At 39.6% G+C, this 23,761-nt stretch overlaps 1 non-coding gene across 1 annotated transcript; it reads left to right on the forward strand.

Annotated features, from left to right (window-relative positions):
- The first annotated feature begins 22,940 nt into the window (after nt 1-22,940).
- Nucleotides 22,941-23,048, forward strand: LOC112793243 (small nucleolar RNA R71). Its single transcript, XR_003197946.1, has one exon. It is a non-coding gene; the product is annotated as a small nucleolar RNA R71 (small nucleolar RNA).
- Nucleotides 23,049-23,761: the final 713 nt, after the last annotated feature.

Below are 23,761 nucleotides of genomic sequence, written 5' to 3' on the forward strand. Positions count from 1 at the left end.
GCACTTTTAGTTTAAGTCCTTAAGTTGGACATTGGGAGGCTTCTTGTCAAGGTGGCTTATGCTTGTATCCATCCTTGAACCTGCAAAAGTGCTTGTCCTTCCGTCGGTTGTCAGAAGTTCCAACCTTCTTCATTAAGCTTTGGTGGGGTTCTCTCCAAGACTTGAGCTCCCGAGAATGACTATCATAGGATAATCCAGGATCCCATATCTTGTCCTCGCACCCATCTTCTAGTTGATTTCCTTGACCTTGTCCGGGTGACGAGAAAGCAGAATTCTCATAGAAGCACCAAACTACTCTCCTAGACCTATTTAATTTAGCATTACACCAATCCATGCTCTCTAAATTCGAGCTTCCCACCATAATGAACCTAGATTTAGAACACCAACCACTAAACATCCTCCTCTTTTGCTTAGTTCCACAAAGCGCCCTAAGTTGGCCATCCGTTTCAAGCAAACCATACTCAAGTGGGATAATAAAGCTGAGAGTTAAAAGTTTTACCCACTCAAGCGGAGGATTGGATGACGAACTAGGTGGAGGGGTTCCCAAAGATCTTGACAAAACATTTTCTACTCCCGTCCATCCTTTTCTAGAGGTTTCCACCACTTGGCGAGGTTCTTCAAGTTCATCCTCATGCCAAGCCATCTCAAGTTCACATTCTTCTTCACCAATTTCTTCTATTTCATCCCCATCACTCTCATCATAGATAGGAGGTCTAGTGAAATCTACCTCATCATCAAGTCTAAGCAATTTGGGGAAGGACTCTTCAAGCTCAAAAGGATCATATGTTGATTCGGAATCATCATAGATAGGAGAGTTCGTTGCTTGGAACACTTCTTCCAGTTCTTCATTGGCACAAGGCCTTGGAGGTTTCACCACCTCCTCAACTTTGCTTTCCAACCTACTGGGGAAAGGTTCAACAGGATCATCAAGGGAGTTGATCAGGGTGGGTAAAAAATCACTAGTGATGGAACCCACTTTTCGATCAGTTTCCTTCAACTCATTGTCTACTCCCGCAACATTGCTCTTCTCTTTAATATTTCCTCCACACCCCTTGGGAGAGGGCTCCTCAACTTGAGACTCTTTTATGCACTCAACATATCCTAAACATCCGCCCACTACTTCCTTTTGTTCGCTAATTTCCATCTTCTCCTCTTGTTGCGCTTCTTGCTTAAATTCTCCTTCCTCACCATGGAGTTCCATGTTCATATCCTCACTGAGCTCCTTGGTTGTTTCTCCACACTCAACAATGGGAGTACTCATGGCGCATGAGCTTAGGTGAGATGTTAGGTGACCCACGGCTTCTACTATGCCGGCCACCCTTACTCTTAACTCCTTGAACTTGGTTTCATCTTCCTCTTGTCGCCTTAAAATACGAGATTCAAGGTCTCTCAGTTCTAACATGAAGGCTTCATCAGAAGATGGTGTTGGGAGAGAAAATTCATCAGTTAGGGGAAGATTGTTGTAATCGGAAGGTGGTTCATATTGGTGAAGTTCTTGAGGTGGTGTACGTGGAATTTGTGGTTCTCGGGGGTATTGGTATTGGGATGGTGGTTATTCTATGTGTGATTCTAACGGTGGTTGATATGGTGTGTATAAGTTATGGTCATGTGGAATTGAATGGTGATATGAGGCTTGTGAGTATGACGTGTGGCTATATTGAGGATATTGTTCGTAGGCATACAGTGGTGGTTCTTGAAAGCCACAAGGGTATTCACCATAGCTAGTGGATTGACATGCATCATAGAATGGCTCTTCTTCACAGTGCATTGGTGGAGGTTGTTGCCATGAAGGTTGATCAAATGTCTGAGGCTCCTCCCACCTTTGATCTCTAATTCTTTGATGCACATCCTCATTGAAGCTTTCATTTCCTACAACATAGTTTGAGCTACACTCATAGCCAAAGTGAGAATTCATAGTGAAATAGAAAATAAAAACAAAGAGCAATAAGAAATGAAGAAGACTAAATCCTAAAACTAGCAAAAATCAACAAATAAACCAAAAATAGGGTTATTCACAATATTTACAATAGCCAATAACATAGCACCATTGGTTCCCCGGCAACGGCGCCATTTTGATGATCGGATTTCATGACGGTTTAGAATTTATCTAATAAAGTCTCGTTATGAAGTATAGTTTCCAAACCAATCAATAATCCTTTCATGCAAAAATTTTGGTTGTCACAAGGAACAAACCCCAAATAAGAAATAACCGGAGTATTTAGACTCCGGATCATCTCACGAAGAGTTGCAATCAAGTGGTCAATTATTGGCTATGGGGATCAAGGGGGTTTTGATCGATATGAGGCAAGAAATTAAATGGACAAGAATTGAAATGACAAGAAAAGTAAATCAAGCAAGTAATAAAGAGAGAGATTCATGGCAATGAATTGAGATCATAGGCTTTCTAACCTAGTCATGCATGATTAATTCATCTTATTTAGTCAACTCCAACAAATAGGGAGAAAGTCAAACAAGATAATCAATCATATCACAATGATAAACAAGATTTTATCAACAAAAGGAAAGTATAGTAAATGTGCAAGAATAATAAAATCTACCAACTACCAATAGGAAGAAAAGTAAAATCAATAACTCAAATCAACAATAAAAATAACATCAAACATAAAATTGCATTAAAGGAAAATTAAGATCCAACAAGGTTCATGAACATAAAAGCAACAAAATAAAAGAAACGAACAAGTAAAAACTAGAAGAGTAGAGATGTAACAACAAGAAATTAAAAGGAGAAACTAAATCAAAACAAGAATTAAAAGTTGGATTTAAGAAAATTAAACCTAAACTACCCTAAATTCTAGAGAGAAGAGAGAGCTTCTATCTCTAGAAATCTACCCTAAAACATGATGAAAACTAAACTATGACTAAGTGTGTTCATTCCCCCCTCAATCCTTGGGTTCAATAGCATCAGAAATGGGTTGGATTGGGCCCAAAATGAGCTGCAAAATCACTGGGGGCGATTTCATTAAAGTGGACCCACGGACAAAATCGGCGCGCGAGGCATGTGCGCGTGCGCGTCGATGGCAAATTCCCAATCCGCGCATAAGCAGCGTGTATGCGTGCACGTCCTTGTGAGAAGCCACTTTTTTGCGCGTGCGCGCCTTGTACGCGTGCGCGTCCATTGGTGCATTCCATATCTTTGTTTCTTCATGTATTCTCCTCTTTGCATGCTTTTCTCCTCATTTCTTCCGTCCAATACTTGCCTTATTGATAAGCGGATAATTTATACGCTTTTTGGCATTTTTTTAGTATGTTTTTAGTATGATCTAGTTAGTTTTTAGTATATTTTTATTAGTTTTTAGCTAAAATTCACTTTTCTGGACTTTACTATGAGTTTGTGTGTTTTTCTGTGATTTCAGGTATTTTCTGGCTGAAATTGAGGGTCCTGAGCAAAAATCTGATTCAGAGACTGAAAAGGACTGCAGATGCTGTTGGATTCTGACCTCCCTACACTCGAAGTGGATTTTCTGGAGCTACAGAATCCCAATTGGCGCGCTCTCAACGGCGTTGGAAAGTAGACATCTTGGACTTTCCAGCAATATATGATAGTCCATACTTTGCCCAAGATTTGATGGCCCAAACCGGCGTGGCAAATCAGCCTCAGAATTTCCAGCGTTTAACGCTGGAACTGGCATAAAACTTGGAGTTAAACGCCCAAACTGGCATAAAAGCTGGCGTTTAACTCCAGAAAAGGTCTCTACACGAAAATGCTTCATTGCTCAGCCCAAGCACACACTAAGTGGACCCAGAAGTGGATTTTTACGTCATTTACTCATTTCTGTATACCCTAGGTTACTAGCTTACTATTAATAGGATCTTTTGACATTGTATCTGTACCTCATGACACTTTACACGTTTCTCATTGTACCTTCCACAGCATGAGTCTCTAAACCCCATGGTTGGGAGTGAGGAGCTCTGCTGTGTCTTGATGGATTAATGCAATTACTACTGTTTCTTATTCAATCATGCTTGCTTCCATTCTAAGATATTACTTGTGCTTAAACCGGATGAATGTGATGATCCGTGACACTCATCATCATTCTCAACTATGAACGTGTGCCTGACAACCACCTCCGTTTTACCTTAGATTAAGTAGATATCTCTTGGATTCTTTAATCAGAATCTTCGTGGTATAAGCTAGAATTGATGGCGGCATTCAAGAGAATCCGGAAGGTCTAAACCTTGTCTGTGGTATTCTGAGTAGGATTCAATGATTGAATGACTGTGATGAGCTTCAAACTCCTGAGGGCGGGGCGTTAGTGACAGACACAAAAGAATCACTGGATTCTATTCCGGCCTGATTGAGAACCGACAGATGGATAGACGTGCCGTGACAGGGTGCGTTGAACATTTCCACTGAGAGGATGGGAGGTAGCCACTGACAACGGTGAAACCCTTGCATACAGCTTGCCATGGAAGGAGCCTTGCGTGCTTGAAGAAGAAGACAGTAGGAAAGCAGAGATTCAGAAGATGGAGCATCTCCAAAACCTCAACCTGTTCCCCATTACTGCAAAACAAGTACTTATTTCATGTTCTTTTACTTTTCACAATCAACCTTGACAATTACTGATATCCTGACTAAGACTTACAAGATAACCATAGCTTGCTTCAAGCCGACAATCTCCGTGGGATCGACCCTTACTCACGTAAGGTATTACTTGGACGACCCAGTGCACTTGCTGGTTAGTTGTGCGAAATTGCAAAAAGTGTGATTGCAATTTCGTGCACCAAGTTTTTGGCGCCGTTGCCGGGGATTGTTCGAGTTTGGACAACTGACGGTTTATCTTGTTGCTTAGATTAGGACTGTTTTATTTTTGTTGGTTTAGAGTCTTTTATTTGAGTTTAGTTTTATATTTTAAGTTTGGTGTCTTCTTTGTGTTTTCCTTTAAGTTTTCGAAAGTTTGTGTTTGATTTTCTAAAAATTTTAAGTTTGGTGTCTTTTGTGCTTTTATTCACTTAAAAATTTTTCAAAAAGTTTGTTCTTGGTGTTCATCTTGATCCTCAAAGTGTTCTTGGTGTTCATCTTGACATTCAAAGTTTTCTTGTTTGTTCTCTTTGTTTTGATCTAAAATTTCTAAATTTAGTGTCGTTCTGTTGTTTTTCTCTTTCCTCATTAAAATTTAAAAAATAAAAAAAATATTCTTTCCTTGTTTTACTCATAATTTTTGAAATTTTGCATTAAATTAGTCAAAGATTTTCAAAATCATATCTTTTCAATCATTTTTATTTGCAATCATATCTTCTCAATCATATCTTTTTCAAAATAATTCTCAATCATATCTTTTTAATTAATTAATTAATTTAGTTTTCAATTTGCTTTGATTTTATTTTTTGAAATTTTATTTTATTTTCCATTTATTTTCTTTTATTATTTTCGGTCACTTTTAATTAAAATAAAAAAAAAACTTTACTTGTGAATCCATATCATATTCCCTTTCTCCATCATGGACCTAAGTGGAATTGAACAGTCCAGAAGGACTCTGGGGTCATATGCTAACCCCATTACAGCTGCATATGGGAGTAGCATCTGTATACCTCCCATTAAAGCAAGCAGCTTTGAGCTAAATCCTCAACTCATTATCATAGTGCAGCAAAATTGCCAGTATTCCGGTCTTCCATAGGAAAAGCCTACTGAGTTTCTGGCACAGTTCTTACAAATTGCTGACACAGTACGTGATAAAGAGGTAGATCAGGATGTCTACAGATTATTACTGTTTCCATTTGCTGTAAAAGATCAAGCTAAGAGGTGGTTGAATAACCAACTTACAGCAAGCATAAGGACATGGAAACAGTTATCAGACAAATTCCTGAATCACTTTTACCCTCCAAAGAGGATGACACAGCTAAGGCTGGACATCCAAGGCTTTAAAAGAGGATAATGAATCCCTTTATAATGCCTGGGAGAGGTATAGAGGTATGCTAAGAAAATGCCCCTCTGAAATGTTTTCAGAGTGGGTACAATTAGACATCTTCTACTATGGGCTTACAGAAAAAGCTCAGATGTCTTTAGACCACTCAGCTGGTGGATCTATACACATGAGGAAGACAATTGAAGAGGCTCAGGAGCTTATAGACACTGTTGCTAGAAATCAATATTTGTACTCTAGCAATGAGTTCTCCCCAAAAGAGGAAGTCATGGCAGTAGCCACTGATCCTAATCCTCAAGAACAGATAATTGAGCTTAATCAACAATTGCTCCTGATGACAAAACAGTTAGAAGAATTTAAAGAGATGCTCCATGAAACTAAACTTGCTAACAAGAACATAGAACTGCAGTTGAATCAAGCAAAACAGCAGATATCTGAACAGATAACAGAAGAATGTCAAGCAGTTCAACTGAGGAGTGGGAAGACATTGAATAACACTGCTCAAAAGAGCAAAAAGCCAAATAAGGAACAATTGACAGAGGATAACCAAACCACTGTCCAAAATCCCTCTGAGGACAGTAAGAGCCCAGAGAGGAACACTTTTGGCGTTCAAACGCCAGAAAAGGGGGGAAAGCTGGCGTTAAACGCCCATTCCCTGCCCAGTTCTGGCGTTCAAACGCCAGAGAAGGGAGAGAAGTTGGCGTTAAACACCCAATCTTCACCTTATCCTGGCGCTCAGACGCCAAGGGAGGATCAGACACCTGAGAGTGCTGACAGTAATCCCTCTAACAAGACTTCTCCAACCACTTCTGTAAGGAATAAACCTGCAGCATCTAAGGTTGAAGAATATAGAGCCAAGATGCCTTATCCTCAGAAACTCTGCCAAGCGGAGCAGGATAAGCAATTTGCCCGCTTTGCAGACTATCTAAGGACTCTTGAAATAAAGATTTTGTTTGCAGAGGCACTTGAGCAAATACCTTCTTATGCTAAGTTCATGAAAGAGATCTTAAGTCATAAGAAGGATTGGAGAGAAACTGAAAAAGTTTTTCTCACTGAAGAATGCAGTGCAGTCATATTAAAGAGCTTACCAGAGAAGCTTAAAGATCCTGGAAGCTTTATGATACCATGCACATTAGAGGGTACTTGTACCAAGAAAGCTCTATGTGATCTTGGGGCAAGTATCAACCTAATACCTGCATCCACTATCAGAAAGCTTGGCTTGACTGAAGAAGTCAAACCAACCAGGATATGTCTCCAACTTGCTGATAGCTCCATTAAATACCCATCAGGCATAATTGAGGACATGATTGTCAAGGTTGGGCCATTTGCCTTTCCCACTGACTTTGTAGTGCTGGAAATGGAGGAGCACAAGAGTGCAGCTCTCATTCTAGGAAGACCTTTCCTAGCAACTGGACGGACCCTCATTGATGTCCAAAAAGGGGAATTAACCCTGAGAGTCAATGAGGATGAGTTCAAGTTGAATGTTGTCAAAGATATGCAGCATCCAGACACATCAAATGACTGCATGAGCAATGATATTATTGACTCTTTGGTGGAGGAGGTCAATATGACTGAAAGTCTTGAATCAGAGCTAGATGACATCTTTAAAGATGTTCAGCCTGATCTGGAGGAACTAAAGGAAATAAAAGAAATTCTGAAAATTCCTCAGGAAGGAGATAAGTGAATTAAAGTATCGAATGGAATTAAAGTGAATTAAAATCACCAATTTTAGGGCCTAAAAACCATATTTTCACATTTAAGCACAAATCAAGGGAGAATTGCAAAACTATGCTATTTCATTGAATAAATGTGAGAAAATGTGATAAAATCCCCCAAAATAAGCACAAGATAAACCACAAAATCGGGGTTTATCAGTGTCCGACCTCGAGGGGCGAGAGTTGCCAAGGTCATGGCATGCTTGTAACCTAAGAAGGTACTATAGTTAGAAAGTAATAAAGTTATTAGGTCAAGGTGCACTCTTTTTCCTGAAAAAGTTTTTTAATGAGGTGCCAGGCCAAGATATACAAGATTGCCTGACTTAGAAGGGTAAGCACTTATATGTATATACTCTTGTTTATATTCCTATTTTCTATTTGAATTAAGTTTTTTAGATTCCCTAAAAATTTTCCTACCAAGACGCATTATTCTAAGCAAAACACAAAAATTCATCGTTCAATTACAAAAAGGTCAGCAAGGTGAAAACCAAATTCATCGTCCGATTACAAAGAGGTCGACAAGGTGAAAGCGAGAGAAGCGGATTAATGCAAGAAGTTATGAAAGAAATCCATCAAAAGCGACCTGACGAGGTCTGACTAAAATTGGATTACTAAAAATAACTTAAGAAGGCCCGACAGAGAAGTTGAACCAATGAAAGGATCACTAAAAAGGGACTAAGACATCTCGCAAAGGACACAGAATGGCCAGGAATGCTTTGCTGAAAGGTACGAAGTCTTGAAAAAAGACACTACTTAAAAAGTAAACGCACAAAGCAAAAATGGAGCTAAAAAGTCTTCCAAACAAACTAGAAAGAAAAGGTTCCTCCTAGAACAATACCTAAAAAGTTGTTGGAATAGGACTAAAAATCCCAGGCAGTGAAGACAAACAGGTCAGCCCCCCAAAAAGGCATAACCTGAAGGGATGAATACGACCTCAACAAAAACAAGTTAAAAGCCAGAAAGGTTGAAGAATAACTTAAAGGCTCAAAAATGTGTGCTAAAAGGAACACAACTCTACCCAAAAAGCCACGACTCCAAGACAAAGCTAGCAAAATTGTTTGAAACTAAAAAGGTTCTATGCAAAAAATACTAGAAAGTTGTCGGACAAGCTACTAACACCAAACCACAAGGATAACTTTGCCAAAAGCAAAGGGTTGACAAGAACTCGAAGCGGGATGATCCAAAAGAGGTTGGACAGGAAGGTACCAACTATCCATAAAAATCTGCAAAGGTTGCAAAGCTACAATCAAGCAATTCAGAAAAAAATATCCATCAAAATAAAATATTAAAGACTCAAAAGGCCACCTAACGGGGCAGCCTCAGAGTTTAAAAGTGTTTTGTTTTTCCAAAATAAAGTTGCATAGAAGCAACTAAGTGTCAAGAGTCAACCACACAAAAAGTTACAACAAAACAAGGAGTTCAAAAGTCCACAAGTCGGAATGCATAAATATATTAAAGAAGGTCATTAAGGATCTGAAGTCGCTTCAGTAGCGGCATCTTTAGGAGAAGGAGGTCTGGTCGCAATAGGGACAACATTGACAATTCCATCTGGGCCAGTTAATATTTCTACATCAGGATCGGACCCAGTAGGAGTCACCTTGGCAGTAGAGGCTGAAGTCGTAGAAGCCTTGGCTGGTGGCACAGGAGGAGGACCTTCTTTTTCATCATCCGGGGCAGGTACGATCTTGCCATCCTCCATGACATTGTCCAGACTAAATAAAGTCAGGTTGAGCTCAGGGGCAAGAACTCGAACTTGAGCCTTCAAATTCTCATATACATCAGTCACACAGCCCACGAGATGACCTTGCAGCTCAGCATAGTCGGCCTGGGCAGATTGAATCCTCTCCCGAGTCTCCAGCAACTCGTTATAAGTACGAGTATAGCTCTCCTTATATTTTTCTTTCGACTCCTCAGCAAGGTTTGCGGTAGCCTCCGCAGTCGTAGCTCGGGATTTCTCCTTTTCCAGATTGAGCTCCAGCTTAGCTACCTTAGTGTCAAGCTCATCTTTCAAACCCTTGATTCTATTGAATTCGGACAAGGCATCCTTCATAAAGGCTTTAGTCGCATGGATCGAAGAATCTTGGACCATACGGAACAGAGCCGCACCCATATGGGCCATCCGAATACCATTACCGGTGATGAAATCCAACTGACGAATGATGGACACATCATCCATTGGAAGTTGGATGTAAGGAGCAATCTGATTGAAAACAAACCCCACGGAATCAAAATCATGGGCATTCAAGTCATAAGGACCAAAAGTCCTTTGCTTCTTTGGAGGAGGACCAACAGTAGGAGAAGAGGTAGCACCAGAAGTTGGATGGAGAGGGTCAGAGGGAACCACGCGAACCTGATGAGTTGGAATGATCTTCCTCGGTCCAGAAGTGTCCAATGTCAGCTTCTTCAAAGGAATTTGAGAATATCCTTCTCCAGAATCCTTTGTCGAGATGTTTTGAGCAGTGATGAGCGGATATTTTATACGCTTTTTGGGGGTAATTTCATGTAGATTTTAGCATGTTTTAATTAGTTTTTCATAGAATTTTATTAGTTTTTAAGAAAAAATTATATTTCTGGACTTTACTATGAGCTTGTGTGTTTTTCTGTGATTTCAGGTATTTTCTGGCTGAAATTGAGGGAGCTGAGCAAAAATCTGATTTAGGCTGAAAAAGGACTGCTGATGCTGTTGGATTCTGACCTCCTTGCACTCAGAATGGATTTTTTGGAGCTACAGACATCCAATTGGCGCGCTCTCACTTGGGCTGGAAAGTAGACATCCAGGGCTTTCTAGCAATATATAATAGTCTATACTTTGCGCGAAGATAGATGATGTAAACTGGCATTCAACGCCAGTTCAATGTTGCAGTCTGGCGTTCAGCGCCAGAAACACGTCACGAACCAGAGTTGAACGCCAAAAACATGTTACAACTTGGCGTTCAACTCCAGAAATAGCCCAGGCTCGTGAGAAGCTTAAGTCTCAGCCCCAACACACACCAAGTGGGCCCCAGAAGTGGATTTCTGCCCTATCCATCTTAGTTTACTCATTTTCTGTAAACCTATGTTACTAGTTTAGTATTTAAACAACTTTTAAAGAATTATTTAGTATCTCATGACATTTTCAGATCTGAATTTTATACTTTTTGATGGCATGAGTCTCTAAACTCCATTGTTGGGGGTGAGGAGCTCTGCAGTGGCTCGATGAATTAATGCAATTATTTCTGTTTTTCCATTCAAACACGCTTGTTCCTATCTAAGATGTTCATTTGCGCTTCACTATGAAGAAGGTGATGATCCATGACACTCATCACCTTCCTCACCCAATGAACGTGTTCCTGACAAACACCTCCATTCTACATCAGATTGAATGAGTATCTCTTAGATTTCTTAATCAGAATCTTCGTGGTATAAGCTAGGATTGATGGCGGCATTCATGAGAATCCGGAAAGTCTAAACCTTGTCTGTGGTATTCCGAGTAGGATTCTGGGATTGGATGACTGTGACGAGCTTCAAACTCGCAAGTGTTGGGCGTGATGACAAACGCAAAAGAATCAATGGATTCTATTCTGAGATGATCGAGAACCAACAGCTGATTAGCCGTGCTGTGACAGAGCATTTGGACCATTTTCACTGAGAGGATGGGAAGTAACCATTGGCAACGGTGACACCCTACATACAGCTTGCCATGGAAGGAACCTTGCGTGTGTGAAAAGGATTACAAGAGAAAAGCTGAAATAAAGCAGACAAAGCTTCTCCAAAACTCCAACATATTCTCCATTATTAAGTAACAGTTATTTATTTCATGCTCTTTTATTTTTCGTAATTCAAATTGAGAATTATAATTGATATCATGACTAAGAATAATAAAATAACCATAGCTTGCTTCAAACCAACAATCTCCATGGGATCGACCCTTACTCACGTAAGGTATTACTTGGACGACCCAGTGCACTTTCTGGTTAGTTGTGCGGATTGCAAATGTATGATTGCAATTTCATGCACCAAGTTTTTGGCGCCGTTGCCAGGGATTGTTTGAGTTTGAACAACTAAAGGTTTATTTTGTTGCTTAGATTAGGAATAGAGTATTGATACTATAGAGTCATTAAATTTGAGTCCTTTAATTTCTCTTAAAAATTTTTTCAAAAATATTACTTTTCCTTATTAATTTTTTATTTTTCGTGAGTTAGTGTCTTGTTCTAAGTTTGGTGTCAATTGCCTATTTTATATTTTCCTTTTAAATTTTCGAATTTGTGTTCTTTGATCTTTAAGTTGTTCTTGTTTATTTTTCTTGTTTGATTTTTAGTTTTTCTTGTTCTATGTCTTTTCTTGTTTTTCTTGTTCTTTTCCAAAGCATTAGTCTTCCAAAAAGAAATATATATATATATATATATATATATATATATATATATATATATATATATATATATATATATATATACCTCTTTAAAACAAGTGTTACCTTTACTGCGCAATTGGCTAGAGCATTGGTCTATGTTCTTGGTAATTGGGTATCTTCTTTTTAAAATCTTTTTCAAAAATAATTTTTCTTTGATTGAATCTTGTGCCAAACTTTAAGTTTGGTGTTTTATTGTTAATCTTTTTATAATTTTCGAAAATTTTATTGAAGTTTTCTAAAAATTTTAAGTTTGGTGTTCTTTTTTTTTTGTTCTTGTTGTTCTTGTGAATCTTCAAAGTGTTCTTGAGTCTTCTTTGTGTTTTGATCTTAAAATTTTTAAGTTTGGTGTTCCTTGGTATTTTCCCTCCAAAATTTTCGAAAACAAGGAGGATTAGATCTAAAAACTTTAAGTCTTGTGTCTTTTGTGTGTTTTTCTCTTTCATCATAAAATTCAAAATTCAAAAAAAAATTATCTTTTCTAACTATTTCTAAGCTACTTTTTCGAAATTTTTTTTAAAAAAAATTCATATTTTAATTTAAAAATTTTTCAAATCTTATCCTTTTAAGAATTTAAATATATATATATATATATTTATCTTTTTCGAAAATATCCTAACTACTTTCTCTCTCCTCACTTTTTCAAAAATCATCATAAAATATTTTCTAATTTTTATTATTTTTAATTTTTAATTTTCTTTTTTTATTTATTTTATTTTATTTTTACTTCAGTTTTTATTTTATTTTAAATTATTCTTTCAAAAATCAATTTTTTTATGTATAATAAATTAAATAAAATTTAAATCCACATTACCTCCTTTACTCCAACATGGACCTAAGTGGAAATGAACAGTCCAGAAGGACTCTGGGGTCATATGCTAACCCCACTACTGCTTCATATGGGAGTAGTATCTGTATACCCTCCATCGGAGTTAGTAGTTTTGAGTTGAATCCTCAGCTCATTATCATGGTGCAGCAAAGCTGCCAGTATTCCGGTCTTCCACAGGAAGAACCTACAGAGCTTCTGGCACAATTTTTACAAATTGCTGACACAATACATGATAAGGAAGTAGATCAGGATGTCTACAGATTATTATTGTTTCCATTTGCTGTAAAAGATCAAGCTAAGAGGTGGTTAAATAACCAACCTAAGGACAGCATAAAGACATCGAAACAGCTGTCAGAAAAATTTCTGAATCACTATTTTTCTCCAAAATGGATGACACAGCTAAGGCTGAGCATCCAAGGCTTCAAACAAGGAGGTAATGAATCCCTTTATGATGCCTGGGAGAGATACAGAGAGATGCTAAGAAAATGCCCCTGTAAAATGTTTTCAGAGTGGGTGCAGTTAGACATCTTCTACTATGGACTTATAGAAAGAGCTCAGATTTCTCTAGACCACTCAGCTAGTGGATCTATACACATGAGAAAGACAATAGAAGAAGCTCAAGAGCTTATTGACACAGTTGCCAGAAATCAGCATCTGTACCTAAGCAGTGAATCTTCCATCAACAAAGAGGCTAAAACATTAACTGCTGAACTCAGTCCTGCAGATCAAGCTGCTAAATTCAATCAGCAATTAGATTTTCTGACAAAATAGCTAGCCAAATTCAAGGAAATACTACAAGAAACAAGAATGGCTAATATGAATATGGAAGTATAGTTGAAGCAAACAAAACAGCAGTTATCAAAACAAATAACAGAAGAGTGATAAGCAGTTCAATTAAGAAGTGGGAAAACATTAAATACCTCACTTCAAGATAGCAGGAAGCCAAGAAATGAGCAAACTAACCAAAATCCCTCTGAGGACAGTAAGAACCCAGAGAAGAATAATTCTGGCGCTCAAACGCCAGAGAATGGGTGGAAAGCTGGCGTTGAACGCCCAAACTATGCTCCGTCCTGGCGTTCAATGCCAGAAACAAGCAAGGATTTGGCGTTGAACGCCCAAAGGAAGCACAGTTCTGGCATTCAGATGCCAGAAGCAGGTAAGGAGCTGGCGTCTAACGCCACTCTAGCTTCCACCCCTGGCATTCAAATGCCAGTGGGGGATCAGACACATACTAGTGCTGATAATAACCCTTCTAAAAAGGCTTCCCAACCCACATCTATAGGCATTAAACCTACAGCAACTAAGGTTGAGGAATACAAAGCCAAAATGCCTTATCCTCAGAAACTCTACCAAGCGGAACAGGATAAGCAATTTGCCCGCTTTGCAGCCTATCTCAGGACTCTTGAAATAAAGATCCCATTTGCAGAGGCACTTGAGCAAATACCCTCTTATGCTAAGTTCATGAAAGAGATCTTAAGTCATAAGAAGGATTGGAGGGAACCTGAAAACGTTTACCTCACTGAAGAATGCAGTGTAGTCATTCTGAAAAGCTTACCTGAGAAGCTTAAAGATCTGAGAAGATTTATGATACCATGCACATTAGAAGGTACTTGTACCAAGCAAGCTCTACGTGATCTTGGGGCAAGTATTAACCTAATACCTGCAGCTACTATCAAAAATCTTGGGTTGACTGATGAAGTTAAACCAACCCGGATATGTCTCCAACTTGTTGATGGCTCCATTAAATACCCATCAGGCGTGATTGAAGATATGATTGTCAAGGTTGGGCCATTTGCCTTTCCCACTGACTTTGTGGTGCTAGAAATGGAGGAGCATAAGAGTGCAACTCTCATTCTGGAAAGACCTTTCCTAGCAACTGGTCTAACCCTTATTGATGTTCAAAAAGGGGAAGTAACCCTGAGAGTCAATGAGGATGAGTTCAAGTTGAATGTTGTCAAAGCCATGCAGCATCCAGACACCCAAAATGACTACATGAGCGTTGATATTATTGACTATCTGGTAAAAGAAGTCAATATGATTGAGAGTCTTGAATTAGAGCTAGAGGATATCTTTAAAGATATTCAGCCTGATCTGGAGGAACCAAAGAGAATAATAGAACCTCTGAAAATCCCTCGGGAAGAGGAGAAACCTCCCAAACCCGAGCTCAAACCATTACCACCATCCCTGAAATATGCATTTCTGGGAGAAGGTGATACCTTTCCTATAATCATAAGCTCTACCTTAGAGCCACAGGAAGAGGAAGCACTAATTCAAGTGCTAAGGACACACAAGACAGCTTTTGGGTGGTCCATCAGTGATCTTAAGGGCATTAGCCCAGCCAGATGCATGCACAAGATCCTATTGGAGGGTGATGCTAAGCCAGTGGTTCAACCACAGAGGCGACTGAATCTGGCCATGAAGGAGGTCACTAAATTACTAGAGGCTGGGATTATTTATCCTATTTCTGATATCCCCTGGGTAAGCCCTGTCCAAGTCGTCCCTAAAAAGGGTGGCATGACATTGGTTCATAATGAAAAAATGAACTGGTTCCCACAAGAACAGTTACAGGGTGGCATATGTGTATTGATTATAGAAGGCTCAATACAGCTACCAGAAAGGATCATTTTCCTTTACCCTTTATAGACCAGATGTTAGAAAGACTAGTAGGTCATGAATACTACTGCTTCCTGGATGGATATTCAAATTATAATCAAATTGCAGTAGATCCCCAGGATCAAGAAAAAATAGCATTCACATGTCCATCTGGAGTATTTGCATACAGAAGGATGCCATTTGGTCTGTGCAATGCACCTGCAACCTTTCAAAGGTGCATGCTATCTATTTTCTCTGATATGGTGGAAAAATTTTTAGAAGTCTTCATGGATGATTTTTCAGTATTTGGAGACTCATTCAGCTCTTGTCTTGACCATCTAACACTTGTTCTAAAGAGGTGCCAAGAGACTAACCTGGTTTTAAACTGGGAGAAATGTCACTTTATGGTGACTGAAGGAATTGTCCTTGGACACAAAATTTCGAACAAGGGAATAGAAGTGGATCAAGCTAAGGTAGAGGTAATTGAAAAATTACCACCACCTGCTAATGTTAAGGCAATCAGAAGCTTTCTGGGGCATGCAGGATTTTATAGGAGGTTTATAAAGGATTTTTCAAAAATTGCCAAACCTCTGAGTAATCTGCTAGCTGCTGACATGCCATTCATTTTTTATAAAGAATGTCTGCAGGCATTTGAGATTCTGAAAGTTAAGCTGGTCACAGCACCAGTCATCTCTGCACCAGACTGGACATTACCATTTGAACTAATGTGTGATGCCAGTGACCATGCCATTGGTGCAGTGTTGGGACAAAGGCATGAAAAGCTTCTGCACGTCATTTACTATGCCAGTCGTGTCTTAAATGACGCACAGAAGAACTACACAACCACAGAAAAAGAGTTACTTGTAGTGGTTTACGCCATTGACAAGTTCAAATCCTATTTAGTAGGATCAAAAGTGATTGTGTACACTGACCATGCTGCTCTTAAATATCTACTCACAAAGCAGGATTCAAAACCAGACTCATCAGATGGGTGTTGCTTCTGCAAGAGTTTGATATAGAAATAAGAGACAGAAAAGGGACAGAGAATCAAGTAGCAGATCACCTGTCCCGAATAGAACCAGTAGAAGGGGCGTCCCTCCCTCTTACTGAGATCTCTGAAAACTTTCTGGATGAGCAACTCTTTGCCATCCAAGAAGTGCCATGGTTTGCAGACATTGCAAACTACAAGGCAGCGAGATTCATACCCAAAGAGTATAGTAGGTAGCAATCAAAGAAATGGATTACTGATGCAAAGTACTATCTTTGGGATGAACCATATCTCTTCAAGAGATGTTGGTGCATGAAATTGTGATCATCAATGGCGCCATCAACATGGTACGCACAATTGTAATATCAACTATTTATCACAACTTCGCACAACTAACCAGCAAGTGTACTGGGTCGTCCAAGTAATAAACCTTACGCGAGTAAGGGTCGATCCCACAGAGATTTTTGGTTTGAAGCAAGCTATGGTCACCTTGTAAATCTTAGTCAGGAAAACTAAAATGGTTATGAATGATAAATAAAACATAAAGATAAAGATAGAGATACTTATGTAATTCATTGGTGGGAATTTCAAATAAGCGTATGAAGATGCTTGGTCCCTTCCGTCTCTCTACTTTCCTACTGTCTTCATCCAATCCTTCTTACTCCTTTCCATGGCAAGCTGTATGTAGGGTTTCACCGTTGTCAGTGGCTACCTCCCATCCTCTCAGTGAAAATGTTAAACGCACCCTGTCACGGCACGGCTATTCAGCTGTCGGTTCTCGATCATGTCGGAATAGAATCCAGTGATTCTTTTGCGTCTGTCACTAACGCCCCACAATCGCGAGTTTGAAGCTCGTCACAGTCATTCAATCATTGAATCCTACTCAGAATACCACAGACAAGGTTTAGACCTTCCGGATTCTCTTGAATGCCGCCATCAGTTCTAGCTTATACCACGAAGATTCCGGTTAAAGAATCCAAGAGATATCCACCCAATCTAAGGTAGAACGGAGGTGGTTGTCAGGCACACGTTCATAGGTGAGAATGATGATGAGTGTCACGGATTATCACATTCATCAAGTTGAAGAACAAGTGATATCTTGGAACAAGAACAAGTTGAATTGAATAGAAGAACAATAGTAATTGCATTAATACTCGAGGTACAGCAGAGCTCCACACGTTAATCTATGGTGTGTAGAAACTCCACCGTTGAAAATACATAAGAACAAGGTTTAGGCATGGCCGAGAGGCCAGCCACCAAACGTGATCAAGAGATCTAAAGTGATCAAAAGATCTGAAATGATCAAAAGATTCGAAGATCTAAAGATGAAAATACAATAGTAAAAGGTCCTATATATAGAGAACTAGTAGCCTAGGGTTTACAGAGATGAGTAAATGACAGAAAAATCCACTTCCGGGCCCACTTGGTGTGTGCTTGGACTGAGCATTGAAGCATTTTCGTGTAGAGACTTCTCTTGGAGTTAAACGCCAGCTTTTGTGCTAGTTTGGGCATTTAACTCCCATTCTTGTGCCAGTTCCGGCATTTAACGCTGGGAATTCTTGAGCTGATTTGGAACGCCGGTTTGGGCTATCAAATCTCAGGCAAAGTATGGACTATTATACATTGCTGGAAAGCCCAGGATGTCTACTTTCCAACGCCGTTGAGAGCGCACCAATTGGGCTTCTGTAGCTCCAGAAAATCCACTTCAAGTGTATGGAGGTCAGAATCCAACAACATCTGCAGTCCTTTTTTAGTCTCTGAATCAGATTTTTGCTCAGGTCCCTCAATTTCAGCCAGAAAATACCTGAAATCACAGAAAAACACACAAACTCATAGTAAAGTCCAGAAAAGTGAATTTTAACTAAAAACTAATAAAAAGATACTAAAAACTAACTAGAACATACTAAAAACATACTAAAAACAATGCCAAAAAGCGTACAAATTATCCGCTCATCACAACACCAAACTTAAATTGTTGCTTTTCCTCAAGCAACTGAAAATCAAATAAGATAAAAAGAAGAGAATATGCAATGAATTCCAAAAACATCTATGAAGATCAGTATTAATTAGATGAGCGGGGCTTTTAGCTTTTTGCCTCTGAACAGTTTTGGCATCTCACTCTATCCTTTGAAATTCAGAATGATTGGCTTCTTTAGGAACTCAGAATCCAGATAGTGTTATTGATTCTCCTAGTTGAGTATGATGATTCTTGAACACAGCTACTTATTGAGTCTTGGCCGTGGCCCAAAGCACTTTGTCTTCCAGTATTACCACTGGATACATACATGCCACAGACACATAATTGGGTGAACCTTTTCAGATTGTGACTCAGCTTTGCTAGAGTCCCCAATTAGAGGTATCCAAGGTTCTTAAGCACACTCTTTTTGCCTTGGATCACAACTTTATTTCTTTCTTTTTTTTTCTCTTTTTTTTCGTTTTCTTTTCTCCCCTTTTTTTTCGTTTTTCTTCTTCTCCATTCTTTTTTTTTGTATTCACTGCTTTTTCTTGCTTCAAGAATCATTTTTATAATTTTTCAGATCCTCAGTAACATGTCTCCTTTTTCATCATTCTTTCAAGAGCCAACATTCATGAACAACAAATTCAAAAGACATATGCACTGTTTAAGCATACATTCAGAAAACAAAAATATTGCCACCACATCAAAATAATTAATCTGTTATAAAATTCAAAATTCATGCAATTCTTCTCTTTTTCAATTAAGAACATTTTGCATTTAAGAGAGGTGATGGATTCATAGGACATTCATAACTTTAAGGCATAGACACTAAGACATTAATGATCACAAGACACAAACATAGATAAACATAAGCATAATTTTCGAAAAAACAGAAAATAAAGAACAAGAAAATTAAAGAACGGGTCCACCTCAGTGATGGCGGCTTGTTCTTCCTCTTGAAGATCCTATGGAGTGCTTGAGCTCCTCAATGTCTCTTCCTTGTCTTTGTTGCTCCTCTCTCATGATTCTTTGGTCTTCTCTAATTTCATGGAGGAGAATGGAATGTTCTTGGTGCTCCACCCTTAGTTGTCCCATGTTGGAACTCAATTCTCCTAGGGAGGTGTTTAGTTGCTCCCAATAGTTTTGTGGAGAAAAGTGCATCCCTTGAGGTATCTCAGGAATTTGATGATGAGAGGGATCTCTTGTTTGCTCTATCCTCTTCTTAGTAATGGGCTTGTCCTCATCAATGGGGATGTCTCCCTCTATGTCAACTCCAATTGAATAACAGAGGTGACAGATGAGATGAGGAAAGGCTAACCTTGCCAAGGTAGAGGACTTGTCCGCCACCTTATAAAGTTCTTGGGATATAACCTCATGAACTTCTATTTCTTCTCCAATCATGATGCTATGAATCATGATAGCCCAGTCTATAGTAACTTCGGACCGGTTGCTAGTGGGAATGATTGAGCGTTGGATAAACTCCAACCATCCCCTAGCCACAGGCTTGAGGTCATGCCTTCTCAGTTGAACCGCTTCCCTCTTGAATCTCTCTTCCATTGGGCGCCCTCTTCACAAATGACTGTGAGGACTTGGTCCAACCTTTGATCAAAGTTGACCCTTCTAGTGTAAGGATGTTCATCTCCTTGCATCATGGGCAAGTTGAATGCCAACCTTACATTTTCCGGACTAAAATCCAAGTATTTCCCCCGAACCATAGTAAGCCAATTCTTTGGGACCGGGTTCACACTTTGATCATGGTTCTTGGTGATCCATGCATTGGCATAGAACTCTTGAACGATTAAGATTCCGACTTGTTGAATAGGGTTGGTAAGAACTTCCCAACCTCTTCTTCGGATCTCATGTCGGATCTCCGGATATTCACTCTTTTTGAGTTTGAAAGGGACCTCGGGGATCACCTTCTTCAAGGCCACAACTTCATAGAAGTGGTCTTGATGCACCCTTGAGATGAATCTCTCCATCTCCCATGACTCGGAGGTGGAAGCTTTTGCCTTCCCTTTCCTCTTTCTAGAGGTTTCTCCGGCCTTGAATGCCATAAATGGTTATGGAAAAACAAAAAGCAATGCTTTTACCACACCAAACTTAAAAGGTTTGCTCATCCTCGAGCAAAAGAAGAAAGAAGAGAGTAGAAGAAGAAGAAATGAAGGAGATGGAGATGGCTTTGTGGTTCGGCCAAAGGGGGAGAAGTAGTGTTTAGGTTGTGTGAAAATGAAGGAGTGAAGATGGGTTTATATAGGAGTGGAGAGAGGGGTAGGGTTCGGTCATGTATGGGTGGGTTTGGGAGGGAAAATGTTTTGAATTTGAATGGTGAGGTAGGTGGGGTTTTATGAAGGATGGATGTGAGTAGTGAAGAGAAAGATGGGATTTGATAGGTGAAGGGTTTTTGGGGAAGAGGTGTTGAGGTGATTGGTGAATGGGTGAAGAAGAGAGAGAGTGGTAGGGTAGGTGGGGATCCTATGGGGTCCACAGATCCTGAGGTGTCAAGGAAAAGTCATCCCTGCACCAAGTGGCGAGCAAAATTGCTCTTCATGCCAATTCTGGCGTTAAACGCCGGGCTGGTGCCCATTTCTGGCGTTTAACGCCAACTTCTTGCCCTTTCCTGGCGTTTAACGCCAGTCTGGTGCCCCTTTCTGGCGTTAAACGCCCATCTGCTAGCCTTATTGGCGTTTAAACGCCAGCAAGATCTTCCTCCGAGGTGTGCTATTTTTCTTTCTGTTTTTCATTATGTTTTTGCTTTTTCAATTGATTTTGTGACTTCTTATGATCATCAACCTACAGAAAACATAAAATAACAAAGGAAAATAGATAAAATATAACATTGGGTTGCCTTCCAACAAGTGCTTCTTTAATGTCAGTAGCTTGACAGTGGGCTCTCATGGAGCCTCACAGATGCTCAGAGCAATGTTGGAACCTCCCAACACCAAACTTAGAGTTTGAATGTGGGGGTTCAACACCAAACTTAGAATTTGGTTGTGGCCTCCCAACACCAAACTTAGAGTTTGACTGTGGGAGCTCTGTTTGACTCTGTTTTGAGAGAAGTTCTTCATGCTTCCTCTCCATGGTGACAGAGGGATATCCTTAAGCCTTAAACACAAAGGATTCTTCATTCACTTGAATGATCAATTCTCCTCTATCAACATCAATCACAGCCTTTGCTGTGGCTAGGAAGGGTCTGCCAAGGATGATGAATTCATCCATGCACTTCCCAGTCTCTAGGACTATGAAATCAGCAGGGATGTAATGGTCTTCAACTTTTACCAGAGCATCCTCTACAAGTCCATAAGCTTGTTTTCTTGAATTGTCTGCCATCTCTAGTGAGATTTTTGCAGCTTGCACCTCAAAGATCCCTACCCTCTCCATTACAGAGAGAGGCATGAGGTTTACACTTGACCCTAGGTCACACAAGGCCTTCTTAAAGGTCATGGTGCCTATGGTACAAGGTATTGAGAACTTCCCATGATCTTGTCTCTTTTGAGGTAGTTTCTGCCTAGACAAGTCATCCAGTTCTTTGGTGAGCAAAGGGGGTTCATCCTCCCAAGTCTCATTGCCAAATAACTTGTCATTTAGCTTCATGATTGCTCCAAGGTATTTAGCAACTTGCTCTTCAGTGACATATTCATCCTCTTCAGAGGAAGAATACTCATCAGAGCTCATGAATGGCAGAAGTAAATCCAATGGGATCTCTATGGTCTCAGTGGGAGCCTCAGATTCCCACGGTTCCTCATTAGGGAACTCATTGGAGGCCAGTGGACGTCCATTGAGGTCTTCCTCAGTGGCGTTCACTGCCTCTTCCTCCTCTCCAAATTCGGTCATGTTGATGGCTTTGCACTCTCCTTTTGGATTTTCTTCTGTATTGCTTGGAAGAGTACTAGGAGGGAGTTTAGTAATTTTCTTGCTTAGCTGACCCACTTGTGCCTCCAAATTTCTAATGGAGGACCTTGTTTCAGTCATGAAACTTTGAGTGGTTTTGATTAGATCAGAGACCATAGTTGCTAAGTCAGAGGTGTTCTGCTTAGAACTCTCTGTCTGTTGCTGAGAAGATTATGGAAAAGGCTTGCCATTGCTAAACCTGTTTCTTCCACCATTATTATTGTTGAAACCTTGTTGAGGTCTCTGTTGATCCTTCCATGAGAGATTTGGATGATTTCTCCATGAAGGATTATAGGTGTTTCCATAGGGTTCTCCCATGTAATTCACCTCTTCCATTGAAGGGTTCTCAGGATCATAAGCTTCTTCTTCAGATGAAGCTTCCTTAGTACTGCTTGGTGCATTTTGCATTCCAGACAGACTTTGAGAAATCATATTGACTTGCTGGGTCAATATTTTGTTCTGAGCCAATATGGCATTCAGAGTATCAATCTCAAGAACCCCTTTCTTCTGATTAACCCCATTGTTCACAGGATTCCTTTCAGAAGTGTACATGAATTGGTTATTTGCAACCATTTCAATTAGTTCTTGAGCTTCTGTAGGCGCCTTCTTCAGATGCAGAGATCCTCCAGCAGAGCTATCCAAAGACATCTTGGATAGTTCAGACAGACCATCATAGAAAATACCTATGATGCTCCATTCAGAAAGCATATCAGAGGGACACTTTCTGATCAATTGTTTGTATCTTTCCCAAGCTTCATAGAGGGATTCTCCTTCCTTCTGTCTGAAGGTTTGGACTTCCACTCTAAGCTTACTCAATTTTTGAGGTGGAAAGAAATTTGCCGAGAAGGCATTGACTAGCTTTTCCCAAGAGTTCAGGCTTTCATTAGGTTGTGAGTCCAACCATATCCTAGCTCTGTCTCTTACAGCAAAAGGGAATAGCATAAGTCTAGATCTCAGAGTCAACCCCATTGGTCTTGACAGTGTCACAGATTTGCAAGAATTCAGCTAAAAACTGATGAGGATCTTCCAATGGAAGTCCATGAAACTTGCAATTCTGTTGCATTAGAGAAACTAATTGAGGATTAAGCTCAAAGTTGTTTGCTCCAATGGCAGGGATAGAGATGCTTCTCCCATAGAAGTCAGGAGTAGGTGCAGTAAAGTCACTGATGAGCGGATAATTTATACGCTTTTTGGCATTATTTTTAGTATGTTTTTAGTATAATCTAGTTAGTTTTTAGTATATTTTTATTAGTTTTTAGTTAAAATTCACTTTTCTGGACTTTACTATGAGTTTGTGTGTTTTTCTGTGATTTCAGGTATTTTCTGGCTGAAATTGAGGGTCCTGAGCAAAAATCTGATTCAGAGACCGAAAAGGACTGCAGATGCTGTTGGATTCTGACCTCCCTGCACTCGAAGTGGATTTTCTGGAGCTACAGAAGCCCAATTGGCGCGCTCTCAACGGCATTGGAAGGTAGACATCCTGGGCTTTCCAGCAATGTATAATAGTCCATACTTTACCCGAG

Source organism: Arachis hypogaea, chromosome 3 (genome assembly GCF_003086295.3).
Source record: "Arachis hypogaea cultivar Tifrunner chromosome 3, arahy.Tifrunner.gnm2.J5K5, whole genome shotgun sequence".
Classification (NCBI taxonomy): domain Eukaryota; kingdom Viridiplantae; phylum Streptophyta; class Magnoliopsida; order Fabales; family Fabaceae; genus Arachis; species Arachis hypogaea.